The sequence below is a fragment of the Cyprinodon variegatus genome, unplaced genomic scaffold (assembly GCF_000732505.1).
Source record: "Cyprinodon variegatus isolate N-32 unplaced genomic scaffold, C_variegatus-1.0 Scaffold1187, whole genome shotgun sequence".
Taxonomy (NCBI): Eukaryota; Metazoa; Chordata; class Actinopteri; order Cyprinodontiformes; family Cyprinodontidae; genus Cyprinodon; species Cyprinodon variegatus.
Genome location: NW_015151640.1, coordinates 85,425 through 107,620, shown reverse-complemented (window position 1 = coordinate 107,620; position 22,196 = coordinate 85,425). Strand labels below are relative to the sequence as shown.

Below are 22,196 nucleotides of genomic sequence, written 5' to 3'. Positions count from 1 at the left end.
CTGGCCACAGCTATTTGAAAGCTTGATAAGAAAGAGGCTAAAAATTCGAGAGGGACCTTTGGATATTAGAAAACTGTGTAGCATTTGTGGGATATTTTAATCCAAACTGAATAATTCTAGAATTAATGTTCTCTTTTTCAATGAATTTTAGTCATCTGCCTCAAGCACAAGGTCCCAAATAGATGAAGGCCAATAAAAGAAAATCATAAGATGGAGAAGTTATATAAGAGAGTATTTCATATAAAAAGAAATTGCTGGCCAGTAAAAAGAATCTTATGATTATTAAGTGAATTAAAATGGCATTTGGAGCCTTACCTCTCAACAACATAAATTTACATTAAATGGAAGATGATGTTTGATCAATTTTTTTTCGAGAAATACAGTTGTGCTTCAAAGTTTACATACCCTCACATTAAAGAGAATGATACATTTACACTAGTAAGTATAATAACACAAAACTGCAAAAAGTACTAGTTAATAAGAATTTACTAAATTATAATTTAGTAAAATAAAATATTTGTTTTAGAATTTTGATTTAAAAAATAATGCAGAAAAAATAAATAACTGTTTACTTTTGTTTGTAACATTTAACAGCTACTAATGTAAAGTGCACTTTAGATATTAAGAAATCAAACAGTGGCTGCTTTCCCACTCAAACATGGGTTTTTTCAAACACAGGTTGACCCGCTAACAATCGACATTTGACTCCTGTCCTATTTGGCAAAAAAAGCTTGGTCTGACGTTCTGCTGGCAAGCTGCGTAGCCTCGCTTCCCCACTGCTGCCTATCTGGTGATGCCATCACGTTGGGTTAGTGTTGATGATGTCATCACTGCAACAGAAATCAGGAAAGTAAAAAATGGAGAGCAGCATGTATGCAAGTCAGGGCGTAGAAGTGTGCTTTATTGTTTTACTCTTTTGTCCGTCTAATTTTCTCTTGCAAGTGCTTCACCATGTTTATCAAGCAGAGATGTTTTGGCTTTTATATCTGACGGGACAAGTGCGATTTTGTGATGTACCTACGTTACGCTCAAGGGTATCACGTAAGTTAATGATTTGACACAGGTGGCGTTTCCACTGTATGTAAATCTGAGCAGAGCCGTTTGAAGGTTTTTTTTAACCTTTACAGGCAGTTGGAAAGGCTCACTATATATATATATATATATATATATATATATATATATATATATATATATATATATATATATATATGTCTAGTGTCTAAACATGAACCAGAGGAAGCAAAATGAATAGTTGTCTTAGGAGATTAGAAAGAAAATTATAGACAAGCATTAATGAAGGTAAAAGGCTGTAAAACCATCTCCAAGCAGTTTGATGTTCTTGTGACTATAGATGCACATATTATTTAGAAATTCCAGATCTATGGGACAGCAGCTTCTCCTCGATGGGCAGAAGAAGGGAAATTGATGACAAATTAAATAGACTGATTATATGACTGGTAACAAAAGAGCCCATAAAACTTCCAAAGAAATTTAAGGTGAGCCTCCAGCCCAAGGAACATCAGTTTCAGATTGAACCATCTGTCTTTTTTTTTTTTTTTTTAAAGCCAAAGTAGATTTAATGAGACAGCCCTCAAGAACACCATTATTGAAAACAAATCATAAAGGAAGCCAGACTTGGATTTGCCATACTACTGTACATGTTGAGAAGACACAAAGCTTCTGTGAGAATGTCCTATGGACAGCTATGCCCAGGCAACAATTTCGCATTATGCCAAGGGCTATCGGCTCTGGGTTTACATTTCAAGAACAGAACACTGTCCCTACTGTGAAACATGGAGGAGGTTCTGTTATGCTCTGGGGCCGCTTTGATCCATCTGGCACAGGGTGTCTTAAATTTCTGCTTGGTACAAATAAATCTATAAGACTATAAGTGGATTCTAAGGTTACCATCTATGAGAACTGACTTAAGCCTCTATGGAAGGAGCTCAAACATGCAGTACAGAAAAAAAGCACCATTTAAACCTGAGGCAACTGGTTTAAAGTTGTCTCTGGTTTAAAGTGAGCAAACATCCCTCTAAATACCTGCTGAGTGGAGAAGAAGTCTCATTGACAGTTACAGAAATTGTTAGATCACCGTGATTGCTTCAAAAGGTTGTCAGACTAAATATTAACTTAAGGGTACCGTCATTTTTGTCCAAGCCTGTTTAACAAGTTTTATGTTTTAAATTATTCTGTTGAAGCGTGGTTGAAAAGTATTGTCTGGCTTTTCTTTGTTCATTTTCATATATTTTCATTTATTATATCTTTTTTTCCTGTTATTTCTGTGACACTTGTTGGTTTTTTATCACTGTAAAGTATGACTTGTGCACAGAGGCCATTAGAAATGGCTAAAAGACCTGGTGTAACTGTGACCTTGCTCAGAGGTAGATATAATTAAAATGTTTAGCAGCTTAGGGAAAAAAAAGATTCAGCAAAAGTTCAGTGTGTAATTTTCAGCCCTCCAAACTATTTCTATCAAAGCTTGCAATCTGTGCCCTACACCCTTTAGTTGATTAGTATATCAGGCACAGAAAGCCAGATGGAGTAGAATGCAGCTGACGCTGTGTTGGCATGCCTTATTTGTGCATCGAATGTAGATAATTGTAGCATAAACTTGCCTTTAGGTTTTAGATATGAGTCCTGAGAGGATAGCGGATAAACCACTGGTGTCGGAATCCATTGAATAGTTTTATAATACTGTTGTGAGAGCAGGGGGTATCCAACACTTGCACAACACAGCACCATAAAGAGAACAGAATAGCTTGTAACTGTAGATGAATTGCTTTTTTCTACTTACATGAAAATTCTGAACTTTTAACTTAAGTCAACAAGGGAGTAGCTGTTACATTATATCTTTATCATTTCCAAAACACTTAACAGTTCATAAGAAACTAATAATGCTTGAGCTAGTTTTCGGTTTCCCTTTTCAACTATTTTATGCATGTTTTCCTCCAAAACACAGTAGTTGTCAGGTGATTGGTGCCTATTTTAGATTTCATATAGTTTTTATGTAGTAGACAAAGTTTGATGGTTAGTACAAAAGCTAAATCAGCTTTCAATCATTTTATTTTTCTGTCATACTGATAATGATTCCAGATCAGGCCATTCAGATTCTTCATACCCGATTCCAACGTCAAAAAATTAATGGATTGTTGTGTTCAAACTGCTAACTACTGTGTGTAGTCTTTTTATCAGATACTTTTTTTTTTTTTTTTACAGCATTTTCTATGTTTAACAACTTTTTACTTTTACATAATAGAAGATACACTAAAGCAATTCTTCCCTAACTTCAGTACAATTAGCTACTTTACCAAACTCTGAGAAAGTACCTTCATATTGCTCTTCTAAAAGAAAAGAATTTTTCATTCAGCTGATGAGTGATTTATTCTTTAGTATTGAAACTGTGTTTGATGTAAAAACAAATAAACATAAAACATTTTCATTGTCTGTTTTCTCAACTCCACATGTTGCACATTTAGATCAGCTTACATTTATCCTAAGATATGTGTCACCAAAAGGACACTCTCAAAGGTGCTTTCTGAATTTTCTATCAGTCGCATGACTTTCTATCAAAGTCATGCAACTGAGGCTTTATGTAAAGCTGTAGTGCAATGTTTGGTTGTTAAGGTTATACCTTTTTAAAGTTTGACTTCAAAGACTAAAGACTTCAGTATTGTGCATGCAAAGACTGAATTTCTGTTTTTAATTCTATATTTTCACTTGGGAGGAACTTACTAAGCCAGGCAAATTTTACAACCCACAATATTTTCGTTCCTACAGTTTCGAAGAAATGGTCATTTTCTGTAATGTTCAGGAAACGTCCAGTCAGGCTTCTGCACCTGGGACAGTTTGTTTTTAGATTATTGTTTAAATAAAAAATTATATTTTATTTGACTAAATTATTATCCGTTTTATTCAATAATACCTTTTTAATTTTTTGTTATTTAAATTACTAGTGTGAATTTCTTATTTTATTTAATGGGAGGTTATGAAAATCTTTCTGTCTGTCTGTCTGTCTGTCTATATGCATATGCATTTTACTTGCAGATAACATCTAATATGTGAGAGACAGGAACATTTAAGACTTCAAAAAGGGGTTATTTTATATTAAAGACTTCTCACTTGCTTTCTAGTGCTGTCGTAATAAAATGTCTAATAGAGAAAGTGTTTTGAACAATCTTTAAATTCACTTAGCATCCAAGGTTTTTATCGAACAGAGGTTAAATATTACATTAAACGATATTGATGTTTATGAGAAGATCATAAAATACATTGACCAGGACTTGATGGTAGATGGCAATTGGGCCTTTTACCTCAGGATGCTTACACAAGCTGTTTGAGAAATTCTAACGGGACAGAAGAGTGAAAGCAAAAAAAACAGGTAATCATTCACTGAGTAAAGTCTAATCATAACAAAATAATCAGTTTGTACAAAAAGATGATATAATGGAGTTTTATATGCTTTATATGTTTGCACGATATAATGAGGATAAGGAGTGATTGGGAAACCAGTGATTTCTCATCCTGCGGAGCTACACCAGCATAAAACCATGAAAAATAATAAAAAATTATGTTTCACTCTCAACTAAAATTGGTTTACACTAGAGTAAATCATAGGAAATGTATATTTTTTATGTTCAAGAAAAAGTGCAAGTCCTCCAATTGATATTTAAGGGTATAGTCTACTTTATTAAATTTTTTTTCTTTCCATTATTTTAAATGCATAAATGGCTGGGATGACAATCTGTACATCTGAATCTGTACATAAGGAAAAACTGTAGCAACACGTAAAAAAAGTACCTACAATAGCTTTTAATTGCAAAATTTTCCTGAAAAAAATAACTTATTATATTTTTTAAGTGCAATTAACATACTACATACTACAATGCATACAAAAAAATGCACATACTGTATTCTGTATTTTTAACATGGAACCGTTAAAAATTGTATTTTTATTATCATACCCAACCATGGTATTATCATGGGTTAAGCTATCAAAATCTAAGGTTGTCTAAGGCAACTTGGCATCATCAGAAGAATCTGAAGAGTAAATCACATCCAGATGCCTTGATGTGACTTGCTAAAGAAAGATGAGCTGCTCAGTAAAAAAAGGAATATCCTTAAATTTCTCCTGACAGATATTCTGGAGGAAACAATAAGCTATTCCCAGGGTAATGTATATCTATGTAGTGCTGCATAAGAGTCAAAGCAGTATCTGAAGACAAAGGTTTTTCATTTTTATAGGCACCTACGTATAACATTTTTTCTTTAGTAAATAAATTACAACACATGTATTTGAATGACTAGGATTACTTACTGTATTTGGAGTTGTGTAAAAACGTTCCACATATTTATGTCCATTTGTGAAAATTATAGAAAGTTTTAATAGATTCATAGACTCTTAACCACTGCTTTATTGCAATTTTCTGTCTGTTAATCTAAATGCAGCTGTGCAAGTAAAGAAATGAATTCAATTTTCAATTTATTCAAATCAGAGCTATTTTACCTGCTGACAAGTAATAAGCCTGCACTGTGAAGATAATGTGTGTTATGCATAAGTGGATATTGCTTTTACCTGTGGACTGCGTTATGCAAAGATAATCACAATGTGTTGTAAACTAAAATAAAGCAGTATTAGAGAAGATAAGCAAATATATAATCTCTTCTTTAATGCAGTCCTTATGTATAACATTCTTATTATTAAATTAAATGTTTGCATTCTCCGAGAAGGGAATACTTCTCTCTTCATCGGCCTAGCCAATGCTACATGCACCTTCTTAATTTTTTTATGTTTTAAATCTAAGTAGGTGTATTTTGTTCAAGTGGATTCAAGGACATTTGAAAGGTTGTTCTGGCTATGGAGAAAAAAAAAAGAAAGTGCATCCATCTTTGATGCAAATCCAGTTGATGGAGCTCTCCTTTCACCAAACTGAGATCACCTGGTTGCATCATTAATGCAGCAGGAGAATAATTTTGGATTTAATAATCATGATGGCAGGTCATTCTACTTTCAGTCATTGACTAGTGAACCAGAAGGTTAATGTGCTGCACGAGGAGTGGGCGTAAACCACTGATCTAAAGAGGGATGTAGGAGCTGTAGCTTTCACAGAAACATAAAAAGTTCATTTTAAATGGCTATTTTTGGACATGAAACCTCTCCTACATGAAGGCACATTTGACCTGAGAGAATTTCTCCAGTCCCCCCTTTTATAAGAATAAGCAATGAAGTTGAATCTGCATTTTTCAGTCACCAAGTTGTGTCAAGTATGGGTTTTATTTATAGTATTGAAAGTTTGCTCTTCAGGCTAATTTCCTGCAATACAGATACACTTAGCTGCTGTATTTTGTTACTGCCAAAATGTTTATAAATCTTAACAAGCATTTAAATGTCACATATCTTACATACAAATGTTTATTTTTTATTTATAGGTTGGGTTGTTAGTTTGGAATTAATGATATATATATTTTAGTTTGGTTTAATTTTATTATAAAACCTGTCCAAGGTTTTCCACTGGCACTAACTCTTTATCCCATTATAAATAAAATGATATTTGAAATAGTCCTTTTGAGTATAAATGAACAGATGTTAGTTTTATTTTAGCAAACAATTTATCTCCTGTTTTCTTTTCACAAATTTGAAGGTTTCTGTGTTGGCATTGGTGCAGGCTGTATTTTGAATAGTTAAAACTAACCCAGAGCTAGGTGAGACAAAAACAGATTTCTTCATTATCAGTCCTATTTTTTATGATTTATATAAATTAAGAAGTTATTGCATTTATTTTGAGTGTATCAAATTGTAGCAGCATATAATTAATCAATGGACTATATTTAAAAATCAATTAAACAATCTAGTTACCAATCTGACATGAATACTTGATCTTAACAGAGAATGATAAATTATTTCACATTTAAAAAGACGACCCTGATTTATTGTGAGTGCTGTGATTTATTTTCAGTCACAGATAAGAACATTTTATTCCAAGACTCTCAGGAAGTCTTGTGAACCGAGGGATGTTCTGAAATATTAACTTAATATAAAATATATATATTTCTACATATATATAATTGGATCTTAGCAAAACTTTTTATAAAAATACCTCTGCTTTTATTCAATTGGCTTTTCTTTTTTTTAAAGAGAGGTTACATGAAGGTTAGCAGCGTTCTCTTTTTATATCCATTCTTACCCAATTCCAAATCAGCTTAGTAATACTGAACTCTCCAGCCTAATGTTTACTGGGAAACTAGATGCACTTTCTCATTATTGGGCTTTATGCCAGCCGGCAGGATCGCAGTACAGCATTTAAGCCTCTCATTGTCTTCTTCCTTCTCTCTTTGAGAGTCAGACCGTTCGCTTTTTCATCTGTCCTGGAATTCTCCAAAAAAATGAGAGGAACAGTTGTCTGTCCAACTGACCACGGTGTTTGAAAGAAATTAGCCTTTTGGATCTCAGCAGGGACCATGCCTCAATAAGAGAGATAATAAATAAAAGTTACTTGTCTGCTTGAATCATGGGGGATCCTGGAGTTTATGCTCTTTTGGCTGAGTACACAGCCTGAGTGGGATCCAGTGTTAAGAGGGGCTGAGGTTAAACCATTTGTGGTTTGCATATTATGAAGCTGTAGAAAGAGTCCAGTCACAGGTCATACAGTTTAAACACCAGGCTGGATGGTACTTCGGTAATTGAAAACTACCTGACAAACAGCATTCTCATAGAGATCTCGTTACCACTATCAATGTCAGAAAGCATCCTATCAGGGAAAAGGGCTATGACCATAAATTTCCCTTGTTAGTAAACAAACTGTGTCAGATCCAGTTTAGTGGACGATTTGAATATGAATAATCTCAAAGAATATATTGAAAAGTTTTATAATGAAAGATATTGGGTTTATTGGCTTATATTTTTGAAAAAAATAAATTATCATTCAGATAAAAATTAAATTAGGAAGTAAAATATCAGTTTAAACAGAAGCACCAGCTTCTTTTTACAAGCAACAAGGTCCTTACCACATCCTAATGTAGTTCAAATAGTGTTGAGTTTGTCAGCCAGATACACATCAACATTATGATTTTTTTTTTCTTAACCAAAACAGGATTTGTAAGTTGCACAAGTAACAGATATATGCCCTATAGAGATACATGTTTTCAGACAGCTTTTAATTAAAACAAAAGAATAAACAGTTGTCTCATTTGATCTAAATATGTTTATTCTAAATGATATCTCGTTAAAATGGAGCCTAGGCGGAAGTTCAACTGAAAAAACTCAATCAGCTTTGAACCACACCTCCACAAAAGCCAATCGGCATCCAAAGCTCATCTTAAAAGGCCTGCGATGCGCACCTGTCTGCTCCTGTGCGCGGGTGGCATATGTTCTGTTACTTCATTCAGATGACACTGTTTCAACCCACCTGCAGCCCCTCCTCCACCTTGGTAGCTAAAGATTAATCAGAGTGTCATTCCTCCCGGACTCTACTGCGTTCCCTGTCTCATCTTAACCGGTCCGGCAGAAGACCGCCATGTTGAGCCTGGTTCTGCCAGATGTTTCTTCCCAATGTGGATATTTTCCTCTCCACTGTCACTTCATGCTTGCTCATCATGGACAGGTTTTTTAACCTGTGTTATCCAACTGGACTTCCATCTTCCAGGTCCTTGAGTGAAGGTCTAGTATCAGCTCACGCAGTCCACTGGACCTCTGCATAAAGCTCAGCAGACCATCTCACTAACCAGCAGTCTACAGACTGACCAACTTCATCTATCTCCACTCCACCACCACTTTCAGGCCTATTCTTTGCTCCTGTTCATGCATATCTATCAAAATTAAGTGCTATGTTTGCTGCCGAGGTCTGAGCGCCAAATACAAAGTAATTGCATCAATAAATTTCTCCTAATTGTCTTTTTTCTTTGTGTGAGTTTTTCAGATTGAATTGAAAATCAGTGCTTGTGAGCATGAAGTTAAAAGTGCAGCTAACAAACAAATTAATCCAATAAAAAAAAAAAAAAAAAAACCTGAATGTTTATGGTAATAATATACTTGCTGCACAGAGTAATCTTCCTTAAAACCAAAGTATCATGACAACCTTTGCACAAGGGTTTTGTATTTTTCATATAATCGAATGCTCTTATTTTCCAGAGTATTGTTGCAGGGCTTTATTGCTAGATAGAAAAATGCTTACGTGCAATGGTCTGCATCTAGCTGCAACTCTAACTTCCCTTCTGTGTGGCAGCAGGCCCACTTTAAATATATTACTGCCACCTAAAGCTCTTGAGTGAAAAATTATGTCCCTCTATACTCAACAATTAAGTGCCTCTGATATGAAAATTGCAATTTTAAAAATTGCTGTTATCTTACAAATGCAATTGTCAGTTTATAGACCAGTCCAATTCATAACAGTTCAGTCATGAAGACTGTTTCATAGACAGTGCTGTCCAGTTTAATGTTAGTTAAAATACAAAACATTCAAATTCAGCAAATCATAAAATCCTTCGGTGTATCCGTCAGTAAAAGTTCTTTAAAGAATCCGACCTTATGGCATTAGGCCATTGCTTTGCAGTAATTCCTAATTCTGAGAAATAGTATAATAACAAAGAAAAGGTACAACTTCCCTAAACAGGTATTAAAGTAATAATTACTGGATTTTGGCTGTAAAAACTAAATCATAAATCATACTACATGGTTTTATGAAGTACAGCACATTTAAAAGTATTGATAAATAAAATCTGAGCAATAACTTTTGTTGACATTGTGGACAGAGTGTTTTCCTGAGCTCATCTGAGATGGACTGATAAGCAGAAGGCAGATGGTATTTGGTAAAAGGAATTTTTTACCCAAACTTAAATGCAATTAGTTGCAACTTGGTGTGTGATTCCAGTTGTTATAAATGCAAGATATGAAAGGCAATGTTTGTCCTACTTTGATTATGTATCAGATCAGGGAATATTTCCATATGCATAGAGGAAATCATCATTGATGCAAAGGTGCAAATAGGAATCTTGAAGTGACTCAACAAAGCAATATCTCTTACAGACAGGCCTAATTTAAAGCACAAATATTTGTGTTGTCATTCTGCATGACTTAAACCATTGAAGCTTTACAGATATTAGGTTAGTCCCCAAACAGTATGCAGAGAAATTTATTTATCTTAATATTGTAGATTCCAAATATCTGACTGAGCGATCACTGGAAGGCTTTTTCTGAACATGTGCATCTAATATATTAATATGGAGATGTATCCATAAATGACTTTTTTCCAAGTAAAAAATAAAACACGACCTTCCGTTTAAACATCCAACCTATATGTATTAGTTATTATTTATATGAAAATGTTCACAGTCAATTAAATACACATAGCTACTCGTATGTACTGTACATAAAACCACCTTGTGGTTCTTAAGTAAATATATATATTTCCTTTTTGTCAAGCCTTTTTTTAACATGTAATCATTCGTATTTTTACATATTCTTTCACTTACTCGTGTGCAGAAATATGAAAACAGTTTGCATAGACTTACGACTACTGGAACATTTAGCCCCCCCAGTGAAGTCTGACAAAGCACCAGAATTGAATAAAAGAGCATTTGTTGTCTTTGTAACCATAAATCATCCTTATGACTTATTTCTGTGATATAGTTATTAATGATAGATTACCCTTGCAAGTGTTGCTCAATACTTTCACACAGTACATAGTTTGAATATGACAAAATCAATACAGAGCAGAAAATTTAAAGTGGTTCATGGTTGGGAACATAAGGAACCCGTTTTTAATATACTGAAATATTTTTTACAAGTTTATTTCATATGTGGGGTACTCTGTTTAAATATTTAAGCTTATTTTATTGATAATAATAAAATATTAAGCTTTTCTCTCATATACTCAGTCTGTGTCAACACCAGCCTGCCTGTATCTATGTTTGAATTCTGTTTTTCTACTACAAATAGCATGGATTTCATTTCCTCTTTATTTATATATTTTAAGTTTGATTTTTAATTTAACTGCATTATTACATTACTAGTTCCTAGAAATGGTGTTTTTTTTAACTCTTGATAAAAACTCTGAAAAGAACATTTAAATATAATATCTTAACAGCTATGATTTTAATTATATTCAAATCCTTGAAGACATTTATGTTTTAACTTGACATTTACACTCAGTACGAAAAGACAATGTTCTTCTCATTGTCTGATATTAAATACGGAAAAATTTCTGTTATTGGAAAACCCAGTTTTGCAATATGATTTGTATTTACTAAATGCCAAAATTACAAGAGAATGTCTTTTTGTGAATTTTCTTTAATCAGTATTTATATTTTCCGCAAATTTGGAACTTTACACCAGCCCCTTAGTTTTACCTTTTGGGCCTGGTCTGGTGAGAGTAATTTTGAGATTACCCTGTTTTTTTTTTTTGAAGGAGTATGGTTTTGTGCCGAAAAATTAACAGCAGTGCAATGTGCCACCAGCAGCAGTGATACTCGAAACAGGTAAGTTTTTTAACAAAATAATAAATAGATAAATTGAACTTTATTGATCTCACAATGGAGGAATGAACTCTCTGCATTTAACCCATCTCCTTTGGGGAGCAGTGGGCTGCCACTGTGCAGCACCCGGGGAGCAATCAGGGTTAAGGGGCTTACTCAGAGACCCAGAGTGGCAGTCTGTGGGAGTGGGTTTTGAACTTACAACCTCAGGATTGTGAGGGTACTAAAAGTAAGGATATTAAAAGAAAAGATACCCAAAATGTATGGTAAATGGTAAATGGCCTGTACTTAAATAGAGATTTTTCAACTCAGGAGACTTGACCAAAGCACTTTACACTCAGTCATTCACCCATCCACGCACACACTTACACACTGATGATGGCAAACTTTATTGTAGCCACAGCTGCCCTGGGGCTCACTGACAGAATTAATGCCCCAATACATGCAGTTTAAAAGACAAGACATATAACTGGATTTGATATTTGCTATTAGCGAATATATATATTGACCTGTGCACACAGGCACACTGATATGCATTGATTCATGTCAACAAAATTACCCCGTTCTGATGTGAAATGAGCATGGCTTTGCTGCAAAGATTTTAGAACAGATAAAAAAAAAATGTGGCTAAAATTGAAGCTGAGAACATTGATACTATGATGCATAAAAAAAATATATACTCTCTATAAGCGTTATACTGTGCTATAAAAATCTAAATGTTTTCTGTTGATTTTTAGTAGTTTGAGCTCTAGTTGCACTTGTATCACCGTTTATTACTTTCTGCCCTTGATGCTGAAATTTTTAAACTGACATTGGCTTACAAAAGAGGATTCATTTGACTCCTCTAAGGCCCAGGGGTGGACAGGGCTTCCCAGCTGATGCTGAGAGGTTTGGCAAAAGGCAGTGTGGGTACAGCTTAATTTTAAAGAAATAAACAATTTATGCAGTTCATGTGAGTCACTTGGGCATCTGTCTTGCTAAAAGTGCCATACTGAAATAAGACACCCCCCTGGCCCAAACCTTATTTTTTAAAGAGCCTCTCTCTGTGTGCAGAGGCAAACAGAGAGAGCCAAAAAGAAAAAAGAAGCGTAGAGGATGAGCATTTACAAAAGACTGATCTGATAAAAATGTATTTGTTTGTAATGAGTTAAATAAGAGGGCTACTTGCAGCGAGGAGGTTCTGGGTTCGATTCCCGGCCGGGGTCTTTCTTCATGAGGTTTGCATGTTCTCCCTGAGCATGCATGGGTTCTCTCCGGGTACTCCGGCTTCCTCCCACAGTCCAAAAAAAAAAAAACATGACTGTTATGTTAACTGGCTTCTCTAAATTGTCCTTAGGTGTGAGTGTGTGCGTGAATGGTTGTTTGTCTATGTGTTGCGATGGACCATCGATTGTCCAGGGTGTACCCTGGACAATCTCGCCCATTGACAGCTGGAGATATCTGGTGACCCCACTTAAGGATTAGGCGTGTAAAGAAAATGGATGGATGGATGCATGGATGGAGTTAAATAAGACATAAACACCAGTGGTCAAAGTGCTACCTTATACAAAACAAGTTTTAGGAATATTCAACACAAAAATTTTAAGAATTAAGTTTCTCTGAACCTTTCCATTCCTTCATTATTTGACATTCATTTAACCACATGAAATGTTTGCTTTTACTATTTTTATCAATGGACTTCTCTCCATAGCCTATGTGTTCATGGCTTATTTCTAGAGTATACTGCAAATTACATTTTATGTCAGTCATATGATCCACATACACACACATACCAAAACGTTTTTGACTTACAAAAAAGCTGTTTTTTTTTTTGTAGTTTGGATGATGTTTCTTAAACAATCCGGACTCAATGCATAGTAGTGGTGCATTTGTTTATTGTGATGTAATGTGATATCCAGTCCAGGTATATATATTACTCTTGTAAAAATCTGGTTTCCACCTATTTAGATAATTAATAGTAAGGGGCTACAATTGACATCTGATTAATGTGCTTGCTCCCCCCCTTCCCTTTCTCAGTTGAATAACTTGCCAAGTCGTGCTTTTTTTCTTAGTCTTGAATCACTTCTCAGACTGTTGTTCCAAACACAATACAGGCTCATTCGTTACATGTTTTTCAAAGTTGGTTTGCGATCCTTTGAGATCTCAAAGCATGGCAAAGTGCTTCCACGTGCAGTGGCTTTTCTTTTCCATTCCTCACCCGCCCGTTTTCTTCACACACTACTTCCCTGCGACATTTGGGACGGGCTTCTCACTGCTTGGCTTCTCACATCTTGGACAGTGACACAAAATAAATGAAGACACACAGAAGACACAAGGTTCAGAGTTGGAAGGACTTGGTGGCTGAGGTGTGAAACTACTGGAGTGTAAAATTGGCCTGGCAGCCGTGCTGTTGTTTCAGCATTTCATACCCAGCCGCTCTGCTTGACTTTCCTTGCATTGTTCAGCACCACCTTCCCTATATACATTTTTTCAATTCATTTCCCATCTGTACCTTACTCTTGTTGAGTTTGACCTCAGGTCTTTAGAAGCCATAGCGCTTTTGAAATATCATGTTATCTGGTAAATATCTTAGCACTTTACTAAAAATCACCATAATGGGAGAGAGCAGAAGGTTCGATAGGCTGATATTCACATATTAATGTGTCCAATGATGTCCAACTGTTCTCCAGCAGTTCTCACTTTTACCAATTAGTCAAAGACTGGATAATTATTGGAGCGGTGAAAGAGATCCTTGCTGGTGGATGGAAGAGCCCAAGTGGTGCTTCCTCCTGGTGGCAGCAGGAGGCCAAAGCCAGGCTATGGAGAGAGGACAGATGTAGCACAGAGGATATTACACCACATTCAACAGTCAAAGTGACGCCCAGGGTTGGTTATTAAAGGCATAAGGCGAACACAGTGGATATTCTGAGTAGCAGCCAGAGCAAAGGGACATCAAACACCCTGTTATTTTGGTTCATTAAGTGGCTTTGTTTCACTAATTAGCTTTCTTATGAGAAATGTTGGCCCAAAGCTAGTAATTGTCGACAAACTCGACATGGTTGTGACTGTAGATTTTGCGCCTGGTATGTAAGGAATCCAAACATAATTAATTAGAAACCAGCATGTTAGTGTCTGATGATGAAAAAAACAGAACAAGAATGAGAGCAAAGTTGCAATATGTGCCGTTCTATTATCTATATTTGATGATCATGTTTACTCATATTAGTTTCACATTTTCTGTTCTTTCTTTGAACAGCACCAGAACAGATGGCTGCCTTGCTTCCGTGCTTTCCTCCCTTGAGTGACTTATTCTCCATTCATGAAGCTAATGATAGACTAGAGATGTTTCTCTGAAGTCCAACTACTGACATTTTCTGCAACGTTGTTTGGGGTCTGAAAGTGGGAGGATTCCTACCTGGGAGTTTACACAGTAAAGGAAGGCTGTTTGGCATGAATAAGGAGAAACAAAGTTACTTAAGCACGTCCTTCCAGTAGGCTTTATCTGCTGTTGGTCTGCCCCTGCATTAAGGCAAGGTTATTCAGATGAAAGATGGCATTGAGATTAGTGAACCCTGCCTGAGCGTGTGGACGTGCGGCGTGCTGTGTCCTGTGATTTATGAGAGTCGTGATATCAGAAGTCGCCACATGAATAAACCATGTAGGCAGAATTAAGCTTCTGTTAAATGACGCACAGCATTGTCTTAGGTGTTTTAATAACCATACAGGAATTGAAAGTCATGGATGTGGGCTGATGCTGAAGAGCAGCCAGTTTTTAAATAGTTCTTGTTTTTCATGTCCATGAACTTGTTCATGACTTCGACACTCTAAGTGTATTTTCCTTATTTTTATGAAAATGGTATATGCTCAAACTATTGCAGTATCATATAAGCCCACATTAAAATCATAGTTTTATAAAATTTGCTAAAAGTTTTAGCTCAAACCAAGAAAGCTTAATTCTACTTAATGATCATTATTTGTTTATCCTCAAAATTTTTTTGTTTTTTAGGTTATTCTCAGAAACATTTGTCAGCCTAAAGTTTCTCCCTTAGTGATAAGACGAGGAGCTCGGTCATCTGGGAGAGGCTCAGAGTAGAGTTGCTTCTCCACATCGAGAGGAGTCAGCTGAGAAGGCTTGGACATCTCTTAAAGATGCCCTCTGGATTCCTCCCTCAGGTGGTGTTCCAGGCAGTTCCTACTGGGAAAAGGCCCGTGGGACGGCCCAAAACATGCTGTCTAACTATGTCTCTTGAATGGCCTGGGAGCGCCTTCTGCTTCCCTGAATCAGAGCTGTAGGAGGTGTCTGGGGAGAGGGAGGTCTGGGAGTCTCTGCTGAGACTACTGCTCCTGGTCCTGCTAAGAGGAAGACATAAGTACAAGCATGAGTGAAATAATTATATCTATGTTTGATTGAATTTATTTGAGAAATTATATTTAATTATTTAATGTAATAAAATATTTAATATAATTTAAAATTGTTTATTTGATTATTTAAGGGCTGGACCTGAGCTATGTAATTGATTAAATTAATTAAAACTTTTTGGCTGCTTGCACATACTCATAGATTATGTTTAGAACATTTATCCCCTGATGAACATGTGTGTGGAAAGATCATTAAATAACTACATAAAGTTAGAAAGTAATGAAGCAGCAAAGCTAACTGCATCTCTCTCAGTCAAGTCTTTTCTTATTTAGACCCTTGTAAAACATGGTTTTTAAAAATGTTATCCCATTTCCATTAGACTTATTGATATATATTTTTTTATTTTCAAGGTGCTGAATTTTGTGTTTTAATCTAATGTAGATAGTCACTAACAGAATATTGAAATATGAATTTTAACTACAATTCTCTTGAAATAGGTGTATTTGCACTTTATTAGAGTAGGTAAATGAAATAATCTGTCAAATAAATAAAATCTTTGTAAGAAAAACAAAATTATTTTATTTCAGCAGAACAAGTTCCTCTGTTACTACTAAATTTTGAAAATATACTATATGTGTAGTGTAGATCAAATTTAGATGACAACTAAATTGTTTTTTTTTGTTGTTTTTTTTTTCTCGCAAAGGTATAATAGGATGGTAAATTACACAGGTGACAATTTAAATTTAATATAGCTGCCTTGAGTCCAATTGTTTGGTCACTCTTGCTTCAATTCCTAGAGATGTAACAATAAACTTAAAGGTCTGTAACATTAAACCATATTTTATATGATCTTTGAAATGATACCAAGGAGATGGTAACATGGCGTTCCTTCAACTAAAATTAATGTCTCATCTAAATATAGGGTACAAAACACGAAAAAACAATTAAGCTAAAGTGACATTCCTCTCAGATAAAACCCTGAAAGCTTTTAATAAACAATCCATGTGCTTTTTAAGATGCCTGCTTACTCATGAACAGCATTTATTTTTAGTTCTGTTACTTTTGTGTCCTTTTCATCTGGCCTCGAAACACATCAGACATTCAGGTATGTGTCTGAAACAAGGGACACCAGTATCTCTGACGCACCACACCATGGTCTCTCTAATGAGCCCTGACTCTAAATGACTCAAAGCCACCAGCAAGAGACAATGATGGCCAGCTGTGGGGTTTATCTCATTTGCAGTCTGTGCACTGTGGTAACATTGCTAACCTTTAGATCACCCTATATTAGGATGCAGGAGAAATCCCTCAGTAGTGATTACAAAACGGATTGAGTAGCTTCAAGATGTCTCATAAAAGTTGTATATGAGCACTCAGCTTGAATGTAAAGGTGGGATAATGTTGTTTTGCATAGACATGTCACACAGTGGAGCCCGACTCTGATCAGGAATTCTCTCATGGTGCTTCAGACAGGATTGCAATGCAAAGTATGGTTTCTGTTGACTGGTTTTGATTATGTTGAGGAAAATTAACATAAGCAAGACCAAAGCCAGGCATCGTGACAAACAGAACTATAAGATGGGGCTGGAGAGCAGCTAAAATCCAAAGATGTCAAGTGAGCTCTCTTGTACTGTCCTTCCTGCTGTGCATCACTCATGCAAAAGTGCTGGAACTGGTCAGCCAGGGGACAGGGTGGTTAATTGCCTTGAACTTCAATAAGTCACATACTGAAGACATATGGTTTTAATCATTCAGATGTCTCTGCTGATGGGCAGTCCGGGGGACAGAGGTGACTCTGCTTCATCTGAGTTAATGTTTCTCCAGGTAGGTGCAATGTTAAGGTAAATGCAAGTGTCAAGATTCAGAAGTTGTTGCCCCCACACACACACTGATCCTACAGAAAATATAACTATATATTTTGCATGTGGCACATGTACTTCAATAACCTAAACGATGTTGCTATTTCAGCTGTTTGTCAGATGGAACAGATGCATTGCTTATTGATTGGGAGGGTTTCATAGTCTCAGTAATCAAAGCAGTGACAAACAGGAGAGAAACACATTCAGGGTGAATACAGTCTCTGGGGAACAATTTGTTCGGTGTAAACTGAGCATGTTTGAAGTTAAAACATAAAGATGCTGTTTTCTGGGATTTCTTTTTGGTATGGGGAGGTAGGGACGCAGCTGAGCCTCAAGTGATGAGTGTCATATTGATTTAACTTCCTTGTCTCTTGCTTTACTTTGTCTTGTTTTGTTTTTTTTTTTTTTTGTATGAGGAATCAACTATTTCAAACTTTCTTAGAAGCAGTGTCATGTTATAAATAATGGATGTGATTTGTCTTTTGAAAGAGACAAACGTTTACATTTTAAAATCCACACTTAGGAAAAAGGCATGTGTGTTCAGGCATGGCTGAATATCAAGGAGTTTCTTGTCCTTGGCATTCAGGCTGTTACAGACTGTGACCAGCCCTTAGAGGGTAACATTAGGCATTAAAAAATGACAGAAAGGATTGCAGTTAAATTAATGTTAGCTATAGTTTGATTTATGCTTGTGTTAAAGTACAAAAAAAAAAAAACAGTTCCACTGGCAATGGTTCTAAATGGTTTGGACCATTTCAGCTTGTGTTATGTCATAAATCATTGGTTAAGGGATGTAGGCTGATAATGTGTTTATTTTTAACTCAAAATTGAGATGTTCAAGTATAACATTTGAAAAATGAATGGAAATGTACCTAAAACTGTCTTTTAATCCTCAAAACCCTGTATGCTTATCTTGTATCAAACCAATATGATAACTGTTGAATGAAAATGTATTCATACTTCTAATGAGTTGAATGTCATTAAACAATCACTGAACGTGTTCTTCAGAATTACAACTTGGTCACGCAGTCGTCATTCTCCACTTTGTCAGGGACTGGGTCGCAGGGCCAACAGTTTCAGCACAGACTCCCAGACTTTCTTCTCCCCAGACATCTCTGCTAAAGGATACATAAGACAATGTCTCTCCGGGCTGTCTTGGGTCATTGCCTGGGCCTCTTCTGGTGGGACATGACTGGAACACTTCTTGAGGCAAGCATTCATGGGGCATCCGAAAAAGATATTAAAGACTTCTCAGCTGACTCCTCTTAATGCGAATGAAAATTGGTTACAGATGTCCTCAGCATTCCCTCTTCGCTGCCTGGCTTCCTCCTCTTCCAATGTATCTAGCTCACCACCAGGTGGTGATTGATGGAAAGCTCGGCCCCTTTCTTTACCTGACTGTCCAAGACATACGGCCAAAGTTCAGAGATGTGACTACAAAGTCAATCATCAACCTTCGACCTAGGGTATTCTGGTGCCAAGTGTACTGATGGGCATCCCTATGCTTCGTTCAATATGGAATTCCAATTACTTGTACAAAGGTCCAATCATTAAACACCCCTCAAGTTGAGAGCTTAGAGTCCATTCCTTCAGGTTACAAGCCTCCAGGGGTCAATTCCACATAGGGATTGAAGTTTCCCAGAGGAATGATGGAATCCCAGGGGGCTGGGGTTCTAATGATGTCTAGCAGTAGACACTAAGACACTGTGGTGGAAAATGTTCATATATGATTATTTTTGTCCTGTTTTGCTTAAGATGTTCTGTATCTTGCATTAAAATTAGGCACATACTTCCCTTTGGCTTTGTTTTAAGACTTTCCCTACTGATTGTGTTTAAGGAATTGGTTCTGTGTCAAGGCCAGGTAAGGAGTAATGTTGATAACATACTGGTGTAGGCTAGAAACTACTTATTGTCTCCCCCTCCTCTGTGATGAATATAATTGTGTGCACACATTCCTTCATGGCTTTTTGCCTTGCAAAGGAAAAGCTCAATCTTTCTCTATTTTACCGAATGGTGGTCTTGACATCACGAACAGGATCTGTCATGCCAGAGCGGTGCAGGTTAAGGACACTTGGCCAGTCTAAAGTGTTCTTCACTCCACTGTGGCGCGACAGTGGCGTTGGATGTAGGAGTTTGCCCTGAAATCGAAGGGTTGACGGTTCAAGCCCCGATTCCGACTATCAGTGTCGTTGTGTCCTTGGGCAAGACACTTCACCTGCATTGTCTACTGATGGTGGTCAGAGGGCCCGGTGGCGCCAGGGTACGGCAGCCCAGCTTCTGTCAGTGAGCCCCAGGTGGCTACAATGTAGCTTGCTACCATCAGTGTGTGCATGAATGGGTGAATGAATGTAGTCTAAAGCGCCTTGGTCAAGTCTCCTAACTTGAATAAAGGCGCTATATAAGTACATGCCATTTACCATTTTCCACTTAGGTTAACAAAAGCAGAGTCCTGGTACCTACCTGGTACCTGCGTCCTGGTACGGCTTCTGAATGATCACATCCAAACCAAAATATGTGGGTCTGATCCTGGTTGAGACAATACTCTGAACCATTTTACTGCACTTTAATCATAATTTATTTTACTTTGAAGAATTGGTGGAGTCAGAGCATCAGCATGAGGGCCTAACCTTGTTCTGCAGGGAAAGTTGTCTATTTGTGGTCAATATGACCCAATAGAACCCGGTCTGTTTTTAACAATAGGACCTATGCAACCTATGCAAACAGAGGGTTTTGCAGGTGGTTTTAGCATTTCTCCACCTTGAGTAAAAGAGAAAGGCAGATGGGCAGATGTGCTGCTGTAAGAAAGTTCTGGAACTGAACCCATTAGAAGAATGGGTTTGAAGGTATTGTGATGTGCCCCCCCCACATTCTTCTATATGTAGAGTAATGAGTGAAAAGGTGAAAATGATTGTGTGGAATGTGCCTTCATTTGGAAAGATAATTCTGGGTTTCCAAAATGTCTGCATAAACCAGTTAAATAAGCTGTAATAGATAATGGGTGGAGACTTGATGTGAAAAAACAGAAAATAAAAAAAACAATGAAAAGAATTGAAAAGATTCAATTGGCTGGTCAGTGACACAGTGGATAGCACAGCTGCCTTGCAGCAAGAAGGCTCTGGTTTTGATGCCCGGCCCGGGGTCTTTCTACATGGAGCTTGCATGTTCTCCCTGAGCATGCGTGGGTTCTCTCTGGGTACTCTGGCTTCCTGCCACAGTCCAAAAACATGACTGTTAGGTTAACTGGCTTCTCTAAATTCTCCTTAGGTGTGAATGTGTGCGTGAATGGTTTTTTGTCCTGTTTGTCTCTGAGTTGCCCTGCGATGGACTGGCAACCTGTTCAGGGTGTACCCCGCCTCTCGCCTGTAGACAGCTGGAAATAGCACTTCTAGCGACCCCACTTGGGAATAGCGTGACAGAAAATGGATAGATGGAAAAGATTTCATGAATGGATAACAGAAGCTAGAAGTATGGGGGAAAAAGTCTGAATTGAAACAAATGGGAGGGGTACTTTGTACAGCTGTGCAACCCAAAGGCTACCCGAGGATACAAGGATGTGACTCTCTCATCCACTAGCATCAACTCCAAGATGAGACAACAGAGCTAGGGGGAGACAAGCAGACCCACCCCAGCCCTCTGCGTCTCCCTACAGGCCACTACTGAGTAGAAAAGAGTGCAGTCTGTCTTGAGGAGCTTAATTCCAGAGCCCAGGCTATGCATGAAGGCGAGCCTGACTATTTCAAGCTAGTATTGCATCTGACTGCTCCCCAATCTTCTTTGCACCGGTCCCTAATGGTTGCACCTGTAGGAAGCATGTCCACTGCTGGATGGCCTTGCATCATTCCTTCACCCTTGACCTGATAGAGTCTAGTGAGGAGGAACCTGAGCACTAGGCACTAATTAAAAACCATAAGCCCAGGACCTCCAGCGTTAGGTCCCTGCACTGCAGTATCATTTGTCATCATGTGACTGATTGATCATTAGTTCAAAATTAAGCACAGTATACAGTATAGGTACTAGGGATGGTTGTTGCTTTAATACTTGTATCTTACCTATTAAAAAACTGATAGTTAATTATCTCATGAGTAGCATTGACACCGGCCCATGTAGTTACAAAAGGTTCTTGTACCACAGCTTCTTAACTATGGATCTAGATTTCTGTGTTAAAATTAATTTCTTGACTAATCTGCTCTTGTTTTTGGGAGCAGAGGAATTAATAGTAGATATTATAGCTGATGGATTATTAAACACAAATCAGATCACTGATCAACCTTATTTGTAACTTATCTGTAAGTAAAATAGAAGCAATTAATAATTCAGTTAGTAGGCCTGTGATTATTCGTCTCTCCTCTTGACTCTAAAAGTACTTCACCTGCAAAATAAAGAATTTTAAATAATTCAATATAACAAGGAACAAAGCAACTTTATTTTCTTTTGTTTGCACCTTAAATGAAGGCTAACAACTAATAAAGGTGAATAATGCCAAAGCCCTGCCATCTGAGTTGATAATAACATCAATGTTCTCTATGTGG

The 22,196-nt window shown here is 36.8% G+C and overlaps 1 protein-coding gene across 1 annotated transcript in view; it reads left to right on the top strand.

Annotated features, from left to right (window-relative positions):
- Nucleotides 1–11,418: 11,418 nt before the first annotated feature.
- Nucleotides 11,419–22,196, top strand: part of LOC107102006 (multiple epidermal growth factor-like domains protein 11) — a gene marked incomplete at its 3' end in the record, with an annotated part of 93,583 nt that continues 82,805 nt past the window's right edge. The window contains exon 1 of the mRNA XM_015401137.1: nt 11,419–11,472. The remainder of the gene's footprint in view (nt 11,473–22,196) is intronic.